Source organism: Somniosus microcephalus, unplaced genomic scaffold (assembly GCF_052327205.1).
Source record: "Somniosus microcephalus isolate GS21.2 unplaced genomic scaffold, FLI_Smic_1.0 unresolved_chr5, whole genome shotgun sequence".
NCBI classification, from domain to species: domain Eukaryota; kingdom Metazoa; phylum Chordata; class Chondrichthyes; order Squaliformes; family Somniosidae; genus Somniosus; species Somniosus microcephalus.
Window position 1 is genome coordinate 32,030,665 of NW_028225183.1, and position 16,507 is coordinate 32,047,171.

Sequence of the window (16,507 nt, forward strand, 5' to 3'; positions counted from 1 at the left end):
AACCCTCAAAGCCTCCTTGAAAAGGTTGAACATCCCCACCGACACCTGGGAATCCCTGGCCCAATGCTGCACAAAGTGGAGAACAAGCATCCAGGAAGGCGCTGAGCACCTCGAGTCTCTTAGTCAGGAGCAAGCAGAAGGCAAGTGCAAACAGTACAATGGGCGCACGTCAACCCAAGCACTTTAACCACCCGCCCCTTCAATCAGCGTGACAGAGACTGTTGGTCCGGCATTCGACTCATCAGTCACCTGGGAACTCATTTTCCGTGTGAAGCAAGTCCTAGGGACGGCCTAAGAAGAAGAAGAAAGTGCAGCGGAAGCGTGCTGGGCCCATAACCCAGAGTTCGATGGATTGAAACCAAAGTATGATATTTGCATTCTTATTATCACCAACAATAAAAACAACTATTGCTACCCACAATCGTATCACACTTATATATTTTATCACACTTTAAACTTTACTTGTACCAACTTCCTGCTTAGAGTTAATGCAAATACCTGCAAAACAAATTTCAAATCAAATCACTTTTATTCGCACCAAAATAAGCTGCAAATGCTGCAAACTCGCAGCAGCCTTGGCTTTCCTCTTTCTCTCAAACCATTCCTGCAGCGCCGCCACTCCACCACCAGATGGTGATCTTGGCCACCGTGAAACACTGGCACATGTCACAGTGGGGAGCCGAACAGTAACACAGAACACCATTAAAAAAAAGGGAACGCACTTACACAGCTGCAAAAACATTTACACAACAGGGAGCGCCTTTACACCATTCAGTATTATGACACATCTTCACTATTTTGCTCATGGATGTCCATGCTAACCTTTTCCTTCAGTTGCTATTGACAGGCAGATACGATGTGCAGACCTTCCTCTGGTCCATAATTGACCTGATCCCAGCACCGAGCACTACAAACACCGTCACTCAACCAACTGAATTCAGATCGTTCACTCAATCGTCTCCACACCTGCTGCCTCTCAGTTATTCAGATAGCGACCACTTTTACATTTTTGCTTCTTCCATTTCTTATAATCTGTCGCCCGCACCCCCCATTGCTGCCACTCTCGCACCCACCATCTCTCCGCCGTTTCCCCGTTCCCCCTTCCAAACTTGCCAGTTGAACCGCACCTGCCATCTGCTCCTGTGCGCCAATCCGATTAATATAACACGAATAGCTTTTTTCAATCTAACCTTTCCAGACAGTGAAAATACATTAAGACAAGTATAAGAGAAGATCCGTCCTCTATAAACAGTGGGCGAGCAGGGGTTTGTGTTCAGGATGTGGGTCAAATGAATTTTTCATTCCATTAGTCTGTGGAACGGGTGATTAGGAGGGCACATATTCCCTTTCAATCTCTCCTCTTATAACTGTGGTAACTTTCAGGCTCAACGCGGCAGGAATAGGTCAGTTGAGAGAGCGTTAGAAGGAAGATAACAATGTGCTATCTATGCTCAGAATATTATTACCACAATTGGCACAATTCTCAATTATTTCCCTAGGCCACAGGAGAAAATACGTTGTTTAATGCTCTTGACCGTCGAAAATACTTATTTTACAACCCATTGAAGAAATTGCACGTCGTCCGCGCAGCCATTTTCCAGTTGATGCTGCTTCCTACTTCGATGCTTATTTAATGAACTAAGCCAGACGAGCCACAGTTCTCAACACCGCCGGCCAAGATCGGTACCTTAGATTATAAGAAATAGGAGCAGGATTTGGTCATGCGGCCCTCGATCATGCGCCGCCATTCAATAAGGTCATGGCTGATCCGCTACCTCAACTGAAAGTTACTCACCTAGCCCCATATACCTTGATTTCAGTAATGTACAAATCCATCTCTGTTAGGAATGTACTCAACGACTGAGAAGCCACAGCCCTCTGCGGTAGAAAATTCCAAAGATGCACAACCATTAGACTGAAGCAATTTCTCCTCATCGCAATGCTAAACGGCCGGCCCCTTATTCTGTATCGTTGATCCCTAGTTCGGGACTAGACAGCCAAGTTAAACAAACTCTCAGCATTCGCCCAGTCAAGCCCTGAAAGAATTTATATGTTCTTCCTGCTGATTTCATTTCACCACAGAAAACAATGTTTACCTGGATGGACAAGCAGCAGGAAATACAATGCAGCCGCAGATTTATTCTCCAACCACATTCTCTGACACGCACGCGGCCGTATAAAGGGACAAAAGCAGCACACGAGAGAAAAGGCGATTTGAATCCCGTTCGTAGTGTCGAATTGCCTCATTTTGACCGAACGCCATATGAAGCAACAATTTGAATCAGACATTGCACTTCATTTCATTCTGAAAATGTTAAGCGATCACACACTGCTATCCGCACGCAAAAAGAAAGGCACAGGGCCCGTGCGATTCACTAAAGCGCATTCAAACACAGCAACCAAATAAGTTCGCGTCAAAGATTTTTTGATTAGAAATTCATACCTCTCACATTTAGCTGAAAACAAGAGATTGCAGGGCCTGCTCGCTTCTCGGCCGCTGCGCCAGCGACAGGAACAAATCGCTCACAACCGAGTCCTCCAACGTACTGGAGCTGCTTCTAACAGAGCAGCTCAATCCTCAGGCCCTGATGGGACACATTAAAATGGGGGCCTTCTCGCGCCGCTCTATGTGATTTATTGGTTGCTGTCACGTGATCAGGGTGCGGGGCGATGCAAGGAATCTGAAGTTATCTGGCAATTGTTATTGTTTCAAGCTTTCCGTTAAATATCCATGTAAGTGTAAAACTGAGGAAAGTGTAGAAACGTGTTTTCAGAGTGGATGATCTACTATGGCCGATTATCCTGCTGGATTTTCATGGCAAGAACGTTGCACTTGGAATATTGGTATAAGTGAAGTAGAATATCCAGGCTGCCTGGCAGAAGACTGATCAATGAAGCGATTGTTCCCATTGGATGCAGAAAGGCAGCAGCAGTTTGCTCACCACTGTTCATTGCACGGTATCAAAGACTCCATTTTTACACAATAGATAAGTTTGAAAAAATTAAAAGCTGCTTCCGTCCCTGGGTGGGCTCGAGCCACCAACCTTTGAGGTAATAACCGAACGCGCTGGCCCATTGCGCCACATAGACAGACAAAAAACGTTTTGCAATTGGAATTATTCCACAGGAACCCAAGTGATTATGTGCCAGAGCGTTCACAGCCGAGGCACCGATTTTGCAGCAAATGAGAAGCTGCATGTTTCCGAAGCCCCGTCGGGGTAGTCGTGGCCGAGTGGTTAAGGCGATGGAATGGAAATCCATTGGGGTTTACCTGCACAGGTTCGCACTCCTGCCGACTATAGTACGAGGACGTCGTCCCAAATGAACCGTTTTCACTTAACTTGAACTGCTGACTTTCGGTTCCTGTGCCAAGATTCAAAAGCTACAATCAAACAACGATTGAAGCAGAAAGTATAACAAGCACTTCACCCATTATTAAATCACGGCATCACGAGAGTGCTAGGCCACAGGAGAATACTACGTTATTTAATGCTTTTGAAACCGTGAAAGCAATTTTAACCATCGAAAATATTTAGTTTGCAACCCATTGTAGAAAATGGACGTCGTCCGCACAGCCATCTTCCAGTTGATGCTGCTTCCTACTGCGATGCTTATTTAATGCACTAAGCCAAACGAGCCACAATTCTCAACCCCGCCGGCCAAGATCGGTTCATTAGATCATAAGAAATAGGAGCAGGAATTGGCCATGCGGCACTCGATCCTGCTCCGCCATTCAATAACATCATGGCTAATCCTCTACCTCAACTGAAAATTACCGACCTAGCCCCAGATACCTTAATTTCCATAATGTACAAATTTTTCTCGGTTTAGAAATGTACTCAATGACTGAACAGCCACAGCCCTCTGCGGTAAAAAATTCCAAAGATGCACAATCCTTAGAATGAAGCAATTTCTCCTCATCTAAATCCTAACTGGCCGGCCCCTGATTCTGAAACTTTGACCCCTAGTTCAGGACTCCACAACCTCTCAGCATCCGCCCAGTCAAGCCCTGAAAGAATTTATATGTTCTTTCTTTGTACAGTCTGCTGATTTCATTTCCCCACAGAAAACAATGTTTAACTGGATGGACACCCAGCGGGAAATACAATGCAACCGCAGAATTATGCGCCAACCACATTCCTTGACCTGTACGCGGCCGTTTAAAGGGACAAATGTAGCACACGAGTGAAAAGGCGATTTGAATCCCGTTCTTAATCTCGAATTGCCTCATTTTGGCCGAACGCCTTATGAAGCAGCAATTTGAATCAGACATTGCATTTATTTTCAGTCTCAAAACATTAAGTGATCACACACTGCAAACCGTACGCAAAAAGAAAAGCACAAGGCTCGTGCGGGTCACTAAACCGCATTCAAATACAGCAACCAACTCAGCTCGCGTCAAAGATTTTGTGATTAGAAATTCATACCTCTAGCTTTTGGCTGAAAACAAGAGATTGCAGGGGCTGCTTGCTTCTCGGCCGCGGCGCCAGTGACAGGAACAAGTCATCCGCTCACAACCGAGTCCTCCAATGTACTGGAGCTTACTGTGACGGAGCAGTTCAATCCTCAGGACCTGATTGGACACATTCAATGGGAGCGTTCTCGCGCCGCTCTATGTGATTGGTTGGTTGTTGTCACGTGATCAGGGTACAGGGCGATTCAAGGAAGCTGAAATTGTCTGGCAATTGTTATTGTTTCAAGCTTTCTGTTTTTATCCATGTAAGTGTAAAACTGAGGAAAGTGTAGAAAAAAGTCTTCAGAATGGATTATCTACTGAGGCCGATTTTCCTGCTGGATTTTCATGCAAGAACGCTGCACTTGGAATATTGGTATAAGGGAAGTAGAATATCCAGGCTGCCTGGCAGAAGACTGATCGATGAAGCGATTGTTCCCATTGGAAGCAGGAAGGCAGCAGCAGTATACTCACCACTGTTCATTTCACGGAATCAAAGACTGCATTTTTAAACAATAGATAAGTTTCCAAAAATTAAAATCTGCTCAAGTCCCTGGGTGGGCTCGAACCACCAACCTTTCAGTTAACAGCCGAACGCGCTGGCCACGACATCTCCGACGGTTAATTAGAACGACAAATCATCTCACTTGCTGCAAAATCGGTGCCTCTGCTGTGTGCTTTGCTGTGAACGGTCTGGTAAATAATCAGTTGGGTTCCGGTAGAATAGTTCCAATTGCAAAGTGTGCCTCCGCCGTCTTTGTCGCGCAATGGGCCAGCGCATTCGGCTGTTAACTGACAGGCTGGTGGTTCGAGCCCACCCAGGGACGTGAGCAGTTTTTAATTTTTGCAAACATACCTATTGTATAAAAATTGATTCTTTGATTCCTTGAAATGAATAGTGGTGAGCATACTGCTGCTGCCTTCCTACTTCCAATGGGAACAATCGCTTCATCGATCAGTCTTCTGCCAGGCAGCCTGGATATTCTGCTTCCCTTGCACCAATATTCCAAGTGCAGCGTATTTGCAATGAAAATCGAGCAGGAAAATTGTCCACTGTAGATAATCTATTCTGAAAACCCTTCCCTACACTTTCCTAAATTTTACACTTACATGGATAAGAAAGGAAAGCGTGAAACAATAACAATTGCCAGACAACTTCAGCTTCCTTGCATCGCACCGCACCCTGATCACGTGACAACAACCAACCAATCACATACAGCGGCGCGAGAACGCCCCCATTTGAATGTGTCCAATCAGGGCTGTAGCTGTTCAGTCTTTGAGCACATTCCTAACGGAGATGGATTTGTCCATTACGGAAATCAAGGTATATGGGGCTAGGTCGGTATTTTCAGTTGAGGCAGAGGATCAGCCATGATTTATTGAATGGCGGAGCAGGATCGACGGCCGCATGGCCAAATCCTGCTCCTATTTCTCATGACCTAATGTACCGATCATTGCCGGCGGTGTTGAGAACTGTGGCTCGTCTGGCTTAGTTCATTAAAAAAGCATCACAGTAGGAAGCAGCATCAACTGGGAGATGGCTGCGTGGATGACATGCATTTTCTTCCATGGGTTGCAAAATAAATATTTTCGACGGTTAAAAAATTGCTTTCACGGTTTCAAGAGCATTTAGCAATGTAGCATAGTATTCTCCTGTGGCCTAGGTCTCTCGTGATGCCGTGATGTAATAACGTGGTGAAGTGCTTGTTTCACTTTCTGCTTGAACCGTTGTTTGATTGTAGCTTTGAATCTCTGCACAGGAACCAAAAGGCTGCAGTTAAAATTAAGCAAAATCCGGACGATTTGGGATGACAGCCTCGTTGCCGTAGTTTGACAGGATTCGAACCTGCGCGAGTAACCTAAACCATCATCCTAACCACTCGGCCACAACTACACCGACGCTGGTTTGGACCCACGCTGCTTCTCAATTGCTGCAAAATCGGTGCCTCTGCTGTGAACGCTCTGGCACATAATCACTTGGGATCCTGTGGAATAATTGTGATGGAGCAGCTCAATCCTCAGCCCCTGATTGGACACATTCAATGGGGGCGTTCTCGCGCCGCTGTATTTTATTGTATGGTTGTTTTCACGTGATCAGTGTATGGGGCAATGTAAGGAAGCTGAAGTTGTCTGGCAATTTTTATTGTTTCAAGCTTTCCGTTCTAATCCATGTAAGTGTAAAACTGAGGAAAGAGTAGAAAAGGGTTTTCAGAATGGATTGTCAACTGTGGTTGATTTTCCAGCTGGATTTTCATTGCAAGAAAGCTGCACTTGAAATGTTGTTTTCCTGAATGAGCTGTTTGGACACCATTTATCTCTCTGCCGCTGTGTGATAAAGGGCAGTTAACAAGATTACCTGTAATCATCTGGCAGTATTCTCTGACTATATTCGCTGTGCATTTATGCATTTCTCCACTTCCACTGACGAAGGAGCAGCGCTGCGAAAGCTTGTGATTTCAAGTAAAGCTGTTGGACTACAACCTGGTGTTGTGTGATTTCTTACATTTGTCCACCCCATTCCAAGACCGGCATCTCCACATCATCTAAGCGTCTCAACGACTCATTTTTTACAAGTAATTTCCCCTTCTTTCAGAAAGTGCTGCTGTTTTCTCATGTCGATTCTGCTAAAATATTGCAAATTATAATGATACACCCTTTCACAAAACGCTGCAATAATAAAGAGCCGGACATGCATATTTACATATAGCCCTTAAAAGGAAACGAATGATCCCTCAGTAACTTTTCTTCAGGCCACGGAAAGTTTTCTGGAAATTAATCTCTCCTTCTATGTATTGCATCTGAAGTAAATGTTTGTCTTATCTTCATATGAACAATAATTCGGAATCTGATGTGTTTGAAAAAGCAATTATCAACTTTTGCCCATAAAGTCCGATAGGCATAGGGACATAGTGAGGTTCTGGCCCATCAAGTCTTCAACACTTGTCACATTCACTCACTGTGGTTGAAATATTTCACCAATAAACCTACCTTCTTTTGTTTAAGCGGGTTTCACATTGTTGTCTTATAATAGTCCTGTGAAATGTCTTGGGATGTTTTAACTGTGTTAAAGGCGCTATATAAATACAAGTTGTTGTTGTCGTTTGCAATCTTTCTCACTCTTTTCAGTGTGATCATTCGGTATAATAATAGTGATTAAATGATATAAGGGAAAGGCACATTAAATGCTTAGAGAAGGAGGTGGATATCATGTCCCTTTATGTTGTTATATGTAAGGGAGACACCGGAAATATTGAAGTATTCGAGCCAACAGTTCAGCAATCCTAACTTCCTCCAGCATGGTCAGTACTTGCAGTAAGGCTTTGTTCCATTTCAGTCTTGCCTTAAATCAAAATGATGTCCTGTAGCAGGGAATATCACCAGGACCTTTTAATAACCGTGGCGTTTTCCTGAGCAAACAACATTAAAGGGCTGTCCTATGATGAGAAATGGGCCAACACTCTCGGGAGTTTAGAAGAATGAGAGGCGATCTCATTGAACCATACAAGATTCTGAAAGGGATTGAAAGGGTAGAGGCTGAGAGGTTGTTTCCCTTGGCTGGAGTGTCTAGAACTTGGGGGCATAGTCTCAGGATAAGGGTTAGGCCATTTAAGACGGAGATGAGGAGGTATTTCTTCACTCAGAGGGTTGTGCATCTTTAGAATTCTCTGCCCCAGAGGGATGTGAATGCTGAGTGTTTGAGTATATTCAAGGCTGAGATAGATAGATTATTACGGCTCAATGGGCCGCATGGCTCTAACCACAAGCACTCATCAATACATAATGAAGTAACAGAAAATGGTTACTTCTCCAATAACCCTGCTGCCCGTATTGTGACTCGCACCAAGGCTCCTTCACACATCACCCCCTGTGCTCACTGACCTGCATTGGGTCACGATCCAGCAACGCCTCGAATTTAAAATTCTCTTGTTTTGAAATCCCTCCAACAGCTCGCCCCTCTATTTCCCTGTAACCTCCAAGCAATACACACTACAACCAATACACACTTTAAGGCAACGCAGAAACGCAGCGTGCTGCAGGTCCCGTGCATCCAGTGAGCTGGCATTTAAAGAGAAAATACGTGCACCTGCTGAATTTTGAATAGGTCGCACAGCCTGTTGACGAGGCCGGGCAGGCCAAAGAAACAAATTAGAGGGACCATTGCCTATAACTCTCCGAGATCATATAATAGAATGGTTGCAGTACAGGAGGAGGCCATTCGGCCTGTCGAGCCCATCCCGGCTCACTAAAACAGCACTTGAGCTAGACTCACTCCCCCACCCTTTCCCCGTAGCCCTGCAATTTTTTTCCTTTCAGGTCCATATCCAATTCCCTTTTGAAAGCCACAATTGAATCTGCCTGCAGCATCCTTTCAGGCAGTGAAATCCAGATGCTATCCACACGCTACATAATCCATTTTCCCTCATGTTGCCTTTGATCTCTGTGCTCCTGCAATTCGGGCCTTTTGCTTCACCTTTGACGGGCGTGCTTTCAGCTGCCTAGGCACTAAAATCAGGAAATCCCTCCCGAAACTGCGCCACTTCTCTGCCTCTCCTCCTTTAAGATTCTCCTTAAAACCTAACTTTTCGACCAAGCTTTTGGTCATCGGCCCTAATATCTCAAATGCAAAAGCAATATACTGCGGATGCTAGAAATCTGAAATAAAAACCGAAAATGCTGCAAATACACAGCAAGTCCTGCAGCATTTGTGGAGAGAGTAACAGAGTTGTTGGAGAGAAGAGCAGAACTTCATCAATATTGGCATTCTTAAAAGAGAAGTGGCAGTGAGTTAAACAGTAATACAGTTCTTACGAAGGGTCATCGAACTGAAACTTTAACCATGTTTTTCTCTCTCCACAGATGCTGGCTGTCCTGCTGAGCATTTCCAGCATTTTCTGTTTTTATGTCCTAATATCTTCTTGTGCGGCAGGATGTGAATTTTGTTTGATAACGCTCCTGTGGAGTGCCTTGGGACGCTTTACTACATTAATGGTGCTATATAAATACAAGATAACAAGTCAATAAGGAGAAACTGTTTCCAGTGTCAGTTACAGGGGCAACAGATTTAAGAAAATTTGCAAAATAACCAATAGGATGTTTCCCCACCTCCCTCTCGAGGTGAAAAAAGTGATGCAGAAAATAGTTCTGAGTGCCTGCAATGCTCTGCCTGAAAGGGTGGTTGAAGCAAATTGAATAGTAATGTTGAAAAGGTAAATTGGATAATCTTTGAAGGTAAAATCATTGCAGGGATTTGGTGAAAGAACAGAGGAGTATGATTAATTGGATAGCCCTTTGAAAGAGCCAGCAGAGGTACGATGGGCTGAATGACCTGGTTCTGTGCTGTATCATTTTTTCTGTAGTTAACAAGGTTAAACATTTTGCCGAAGTGCAGAGTTGGCAGGCAGCTTTGAAAATCTGGTTGTACGCGATGAGGAATTGTAAGTGTGAATAAGTTTTGATTTTTTGTGGAAAAATATGTAATTTCTCAGTTGTAAGGATGAATATAAATGTGAGCATAAAGTGGGAATACGCAAGAAGCCCGAATTGCAGAGCACAGAGATAAAAGACAACATGAGAGAACTTTTTTATGATGAGTGTGGATAGCATCTGGAATTCACTGACTGAAAATGTGCTGGAGGCAGATTCAATTGTGGCTTTCAAAAGGGAATTGGATATGGACCAGAAAGGAAAAAATTGCAGGGCTACGGGGTAAGGGTGGAAGAGTGGGGCTAGCTGAAGTGCTGTTTCAGAGAGCCGGCACGGGCTCGAAATGTCGATATGGCCTCCTTATGTGCTGCAACCTTTCTATTATATGATCTCGGAGAGTTGTAAACATTGATCCCTCTAATTTGTTTCTTTGGCCCGGCCGATCCGTCAACGGGCTGTGAGACCTATTCAAAATTCAGCACATGCACGTTCTTTCTCGTTAAATGCCGGCTCACCGTATGCGTGGGACGTGCAGCACGCTGCATTTCTGCGTGGCCTTAAAGTGTATATTGGTTATAGTGTGTATTGGTTGGAGGTTACAGTGAAAGGGAGGGGCGAACCCGTGGAGGGATTTCAAAACTAGTGAATTTTAAGATCGAGGCGTTGCTGGACCGTGACCCAATGCAGGTCAGCGAGCAGAGGGGGTGATGAGTGAACGAGACTTGCTGTGAGTCATGATATGCGCAGCAGGGTTTTTGGCGAAGTAACCCTTTCCGTTTCTTCTTTATTTATTGATGTGTGCGTGTGGTTAGAGCAGGAGTAGGCCATGCATCCCCTTGAGCCATAAAAATCTTTTGATCACAGCCTTGAATACACTCAAACGCTCAGCATTCATAGCCCACGAGGGCAGAGAATTCCAAAGATGCACAACCCTCTGAGTAAAGAAATTCCTCCTCATCTCTGACTTAAATGGCCTATCCCTTATCCTGAGGCTATGCCCCCCAGTTCTAGACACTCCAGCCAAGGGAAACAACCTCTCAGCATCTACCCTTTCAAAGCCTTTCAGAATGTTGTCTGGTTCAATGAGATCACCCCTCATTCATCTAAACTCCCGAGAGTATAGGCCCATTCTAGGCCATAGGCCATAGACCATAGAGTTATACAGCACAGAAAGAGGCCCTTCGGCCCATCGTGTCTGCGCCGCCCATCAAGCCCTGTCCAATCTAATCATATTTTCCAGCATTTGGTCCATAGCCTTGTATGCAATGGCATTTCAAGTGCTCATCCAAATGCTTCTTGAATGTTGTGAGGGTTTCTGCTTCTACCACCCTTTCAGGCAGTGAGTTCCAGATCCGAACCACCCTCTGGGTGAAAAAGTTCCTCCTCAAATCCCCTCTAAACCTTCTGCCCCTTACCTTGAACCTATGCCCCCTTTTTATTGACCCCCCTACTAAGGGGAAAAGTTCCTCTTTATCTACCCTATCTATGCCGCTCATCATTTTGTACACCTCAACCAGGTCCCCCCTCAGCCTTCTTTGCTCCAAGAAAAACAACCCCAGCCTGTTTAGTCTTACTTCATAGCTGAGGCGCTCCATCCCAGGTAACATCCTGGTGAATCTTCTCTGCACCCTCTCCAAAGCAATCACATCCTTCCTATAGTGAGGCGACCAGAACTGCACACAGTACTCCAGCTGTGGCCTTACCAGCGTTTTGTACAGCTCCATCATAACCTCCCTGCTCTTATATTCTGTGCCTCGGCTAGTGAAAGCAAGTATCCCATATGCCTTTTTAACCACCTTATCTACCTGTTCTAAACAACCTTTCATCATAGGGCAGCCCTTTCATGTTGTTTGCAAAGGAAAATGCCACAGTTCTTAAAAGGTCCTGGTGATATTCCCTGCTGCAGGACATCATTTTGATTTAAGGAAAGACTGAGGCGGAACAGGAGAATGCCTTATTGGAAGCAATGACCATGCTGGAGGAAGTTGGGTTTGCTGCACTGTTGGCTCGAATACTTCAATATTTCCAGTGACTCCCTTACATATAACAACATTAAGAAACATTTATTTTCCACCTCCGTCTCTCAGCTCTTAATGTGGCTTTTCCTTATATCATTTAATCACTATGAGGACAATGATCAGACTGAAAATAAAGAGAAAGATTGCAAACAACAACAAATTTTATTTCTATAGCGTCTTTAACGTAGTAAAAAAGTAAATAAGACAAAAAATGTGAAACCCGCTTAAAAAGAAGAAGGTAGGTTTATTGGTGTAATATTGCAACCACAGTGAGTGAATGTGACAAGTGATGAAGTCTTGCTGGGCCAGAACCTCACTATGTCCCTTTCGGTCCTTATGGGCAAAACTTGAAAATTGCTTTTTCAAACACACCATATTCCGAATTATGGTTCATATGAAGATATGACAAACATTTACTTCAGATGCAATAAATATAAGGAGAGATTTATTTCCAGAAAACATTCTGCGGCCTGAAGAAAGTTAGTGAGTGAGCGTTTGTTTCATTTTAAGGGAAATGAGCGAATATGCATTGCCGGCTCTGCATTATTGCAGCGTTTTGTCAAAGGGCACAGCATTATATATTGCAATATTTTAGCAGAATCGACAGGAGAAAACAGCAGCACTTTCTGAATGAATGGACATTGTGATTTAAAAAAAGGAGTCGTTGAGCCGTTAAGAGGCAGTGGAAGATGTGGCGAGGCAGTGTGTGCACCTGGAAAACTTACTTACCTGGCAGGGGAGAAACCATGATCAAGAAGGTACTTTTGCCAGGGTGAGGTTAGCTCATTGTACTTCGGGTGTACTGACGCCTGTGATGTCCCCAAATGCAGGATACTCGACTGCAAAATTTCTGATAGCCGGGCACTGCGTTCGCGCTCTTCACTGGCTTTGCAATTAAAGTTAGATTTTTCAACTGACCTCTCAAATGCACAGTTATTTTGCTTTCAATCCTAACTTTGCTTTATTCCCGATAGAGGGAGCTGTGACACAAAACCGCCTTTCTCCAAAACACAGCGTATTCAAATTGACTCATAAGCGATTCCCAAAGCTCACATTTCAATTTCTCTCTACGCTCACGTTGATATTTATCCTGACAACTGAGAAATTACATATTTTGCACAATAAATCTAAAATTATTTACACTTACAAGTCCACACCGCTTACAACCAGATTTTCGAAGCTGCCTGCCAACTCTGCACTTTGGCAAAATGTTTAACCTTGTTAACTGCAGAAACATTGATACAGCACAGAACCAGGTCCATCGTATCTCTGCTGGCTCTTTCAAACGGCTATCCAATTAATAATAATCCTCTGTTCTTTCACCAATTCCCTGCAATAATTTTACATTCAAATATTATCCCGATTACCTTTTCAACATTACTATCAGTTTGCTTCAACCATCCTTTCCGGCAGAGCATTGCAGGCACTCACAACAATTTTCTGCATCACTTTTTTTCACCTTCTCGAGGGGGGGGGGGGGGCGGGGAAACATCCTACTGGTTCTTTTGCAACTTTTCTTAAATATGTTGCCCCTGTAACTGGCACTGGAAACAGTTTCACTATATTGACTTGTTATCTTATATTTATATAGCACCATTAATGCAGTAAAACATCCGAAGGCACTCCACAGGAGCATTATCAAACAAAGTTTCACACTGCCGCACAAGAAGATATTTGGACAGAAAAACAGAAAATGCTGGAAATGCTCAGCAGGTCAGGCAGCATCTGTGGAGAGAGAAAAACAGAGTTAATGTTTCAGGTCGATGACCCTTCGTCAGAACCGCATTACTGTTTAATTCACTGCCACTACGCTTTTAAGAATGCCCACATTGCTGAAGTTCTGCATCTTCTCTCCAACAACTTTGTTACTCTCTCCACAGATGCTGCCTTACTTGCTGTGTATATGCAGGATTTTCGGATTTCATTTCAGATTTCCAGCAGCCACAGTATTTTGCTTTTGCACTTGAGATATTAGGACAGATGACCAAAAGCTTGATCGATATGTTAGGCTTTAAGGAGCGCCTTAAAGGAGGAGAGACAGAGAAGTGGCGCAGTTTCGGGAGGGAATTCCTGATTTTGGGGCTAAGCAGCTGAAAGCACGCCCATCAACGGTGAAGCAAATAAAATAGGAATACGCAAGAGGCCCGAATTGCAGGAGCACAAAGTTCAAAGGCAACATGAGGGGAAATTGTTTCTGTTGCGTGTGGATAACATCTAGCATTCACAGCCTGAAAGGGTGCTGCAGGCAGATTCAATTGTGGCTGTCAAAAGGGAATTGGATATGTACCTGAAAGGAAAAAAATTGCAGGGTTACAGGCAAAGGGTGGGGGAGTGGGACTAGCTGAAGTGCTGTTTCAGAGAGCCGGCACGGTCTCGACAGACCGAATGGCCTTCTTCTGTGCTGCAACCATTCTATTATATGATCTCGGAGATTTGTAGGCAATGGTCCCTCTAATTTGTTTCTTTGGCCCGCCCGACCCCGTCAACGGGCTGTGCGACCTAATCAAAATTCAGCACGTGCATATTTTTTCTCTTTACGGCTCACCGGATGCACGGGACCTGCAGCGCACTGCGTTTCTGCGTGGCCTTGAAGTGTGTATCCGATGAACATAGGGTCTGAGGAAAGGGTGGAACTGAAAAAATCAGTATTTGTAGGGAAATTGTGTTAGGAAAATTGATGGGACTGAAGGCTGATAAATCCCCAGGGCCTGATAATCTACATCCCAGGGAACTTAAGGAAGTGGCCCTAGAAATAGTAGATGCATTGCTGGTCATCTTCCAGAACTCGATAGACTCTGGAATGGTACCCATGGATTGGCGGGTAGCTAATGTTACCGCACTATTCAAAAAAGATGGTAGAGAAAAGGCGGGGAATTATAGACCGGTAAGCTTGACATCGGTAGTGGGGAAAATGCAAGAGTACTTTATAAAATATGTAATAGCAGAGCACTTGGAAAGCAGTGACTGGATCAGACAAAGTCAACATGGAATTACAAAAGGTAAATCATGCTTGACTAAACCACTGGAATTTTTTGAGGATGTAGCTGGTAAATAGATAAGGGAGAACGAGTGGATGTGGTGTATTTGGACTTTCAGAAGGCTTTTGATAAGGTCCCGCATAAGCGATTAGCGTGCAAAATTAAGGCACATGGGATTGGGGGCAAGGTATTGACTTGGATAGAGAACTGGTTGGCGGACAGAAAGCAAAGATTTGGAATAAATGGGTCGTTTTCCGAGTGGCAGGCAGTGACTAGTGGGGTACCGCAAGGTTCGGTCCTAGGACCCCAGCGGTTTACAATATATATTAATGATCTGGACGAGGGAATTGGATGTAATATCTCCAAATTTGCAGACGACACAAAGCTGGGGGGAGGGTATGCTGTGAGGAGGATGTCGTGAAACTCCAGCACGATTTGGACAGGCTGGGTGATTGGGCAGAAACATGGCAAATGCACTATAATGTGGATAAATGTGAGGTTATCAACTTTGGTGGCAAAAACAGGAAGGCAGATTAATATTTGAATGGTAATAGATTGGGAGAAGGGGAAGTGCAAAGAGACCTGGGCGTTCTTGTACACCAGTCGCTGAAGGTAAGCATGCAGGTGCAGCAGGCGGTTAAGAAGGCAAATGGTATGTTGGCCTTCGTAGCAAGAGGGTTCGAGTACAAGAACAATGATGTCTTGCTGCAGTTGCGCAGGGCCTTGGTGAGACCACACCTTGAATATTGTGTGCAGTTTTGATCGCCTTACCTGAGGAAGGACGTTCTTGCCATGGAAGGAGTGCAGCGAAGATTCACCAGGCTGATACCTGGGATGGCAGGAATGACGTATGAGGAGAGATTGTGTCGATTGGGCTTATACTCACTGGAGTTTAGAAGATTGAGAGGGTATCTCATCGAAAACTATAAAATTCTGTCAGGCCTGGACAGACTAGATGCGGGAAGGATGTTTCTGATGGCCGGGGAGTCCAGAACCACGGGTCATAGTCTAAGGATAAGGGGTAAGCCATTTAGGACTGAAATGTGGAGGAATTTCTTCACCCAGAGAGTGGTGAACCTGTGGAATTCTCTGCCACAGAGGGCGGTGTAGGCCAGTTCATTAAGTATATTCAAGAAAGAGTTGGATATATTTCTTCAGTCTAAAGTGATCAAGGGATATGGGGAGAAGGCAGGGACCGGGTCCTGAATTTGGATGATCAGCCATGATCTAATTGAATTGCGGAGCAGGCTCGAAGGGCCAAAAGGCCTACTCCTGCTCCTATCTTCTATGTATGTATCTATGTATGTATTGGTTGTAGTGTGTATTGGTTGGAGGTTACAGGGAAAGGGAGGGGCGAGCCCGTGGAGGGATTTGAAAACAAGAGAATTTTAAAATCGAGGCGTTGCTGGACCGTGACCCAATGCAGGTGAGCGAGCACAGGGGGTGATGGGTGAGCGAGGCTTGGTGCGAGTCCCGATACGGGCAGCAGGATTTTTGGAGAAGTAACCCTTTTCTGTTACTTCTTTATGTATTGATGAGTGCGTGTGATTAGAGCCAAGTGGCCCATTGAGCCGTAATAATCTATCTATCACAGCCTTGAATATACTCAAACACTCAGAATTCACAACCCTCTG

General features: G+C 44.5%; 2 non-coding genes across 2 annotated transcripts; both read left to right on the forward strand.

Annotated features, from left to right (window-relative positions):
* Window positions 1-3,218: 3,218 nt before the first annotated feature.
* Window positions 3,219-3,301, forward strand: trnas-gga (transfer RNA serine (anticodon GGA)). Its single transcript has one exon. It is a non-coding gene; the product is annotated as a tRNA-Ser (tRNA).
* A 9,315-nt stretch (window positions 3,302-12,616) lies between these two features.
* On the forward strand, window positions 12,617-12,781 carry LOC147087807 (U1 spliceosomal RNA). Its single transcript, XR_015075566.1, has one exon. It is a non-coding gene; the product is annotated as a U1 spliceosomal RNA (small nuclear RNA).
* The last annotated feature ends 3,726 nt before the right edge of the window (window positions 12,782-16,507 follow it).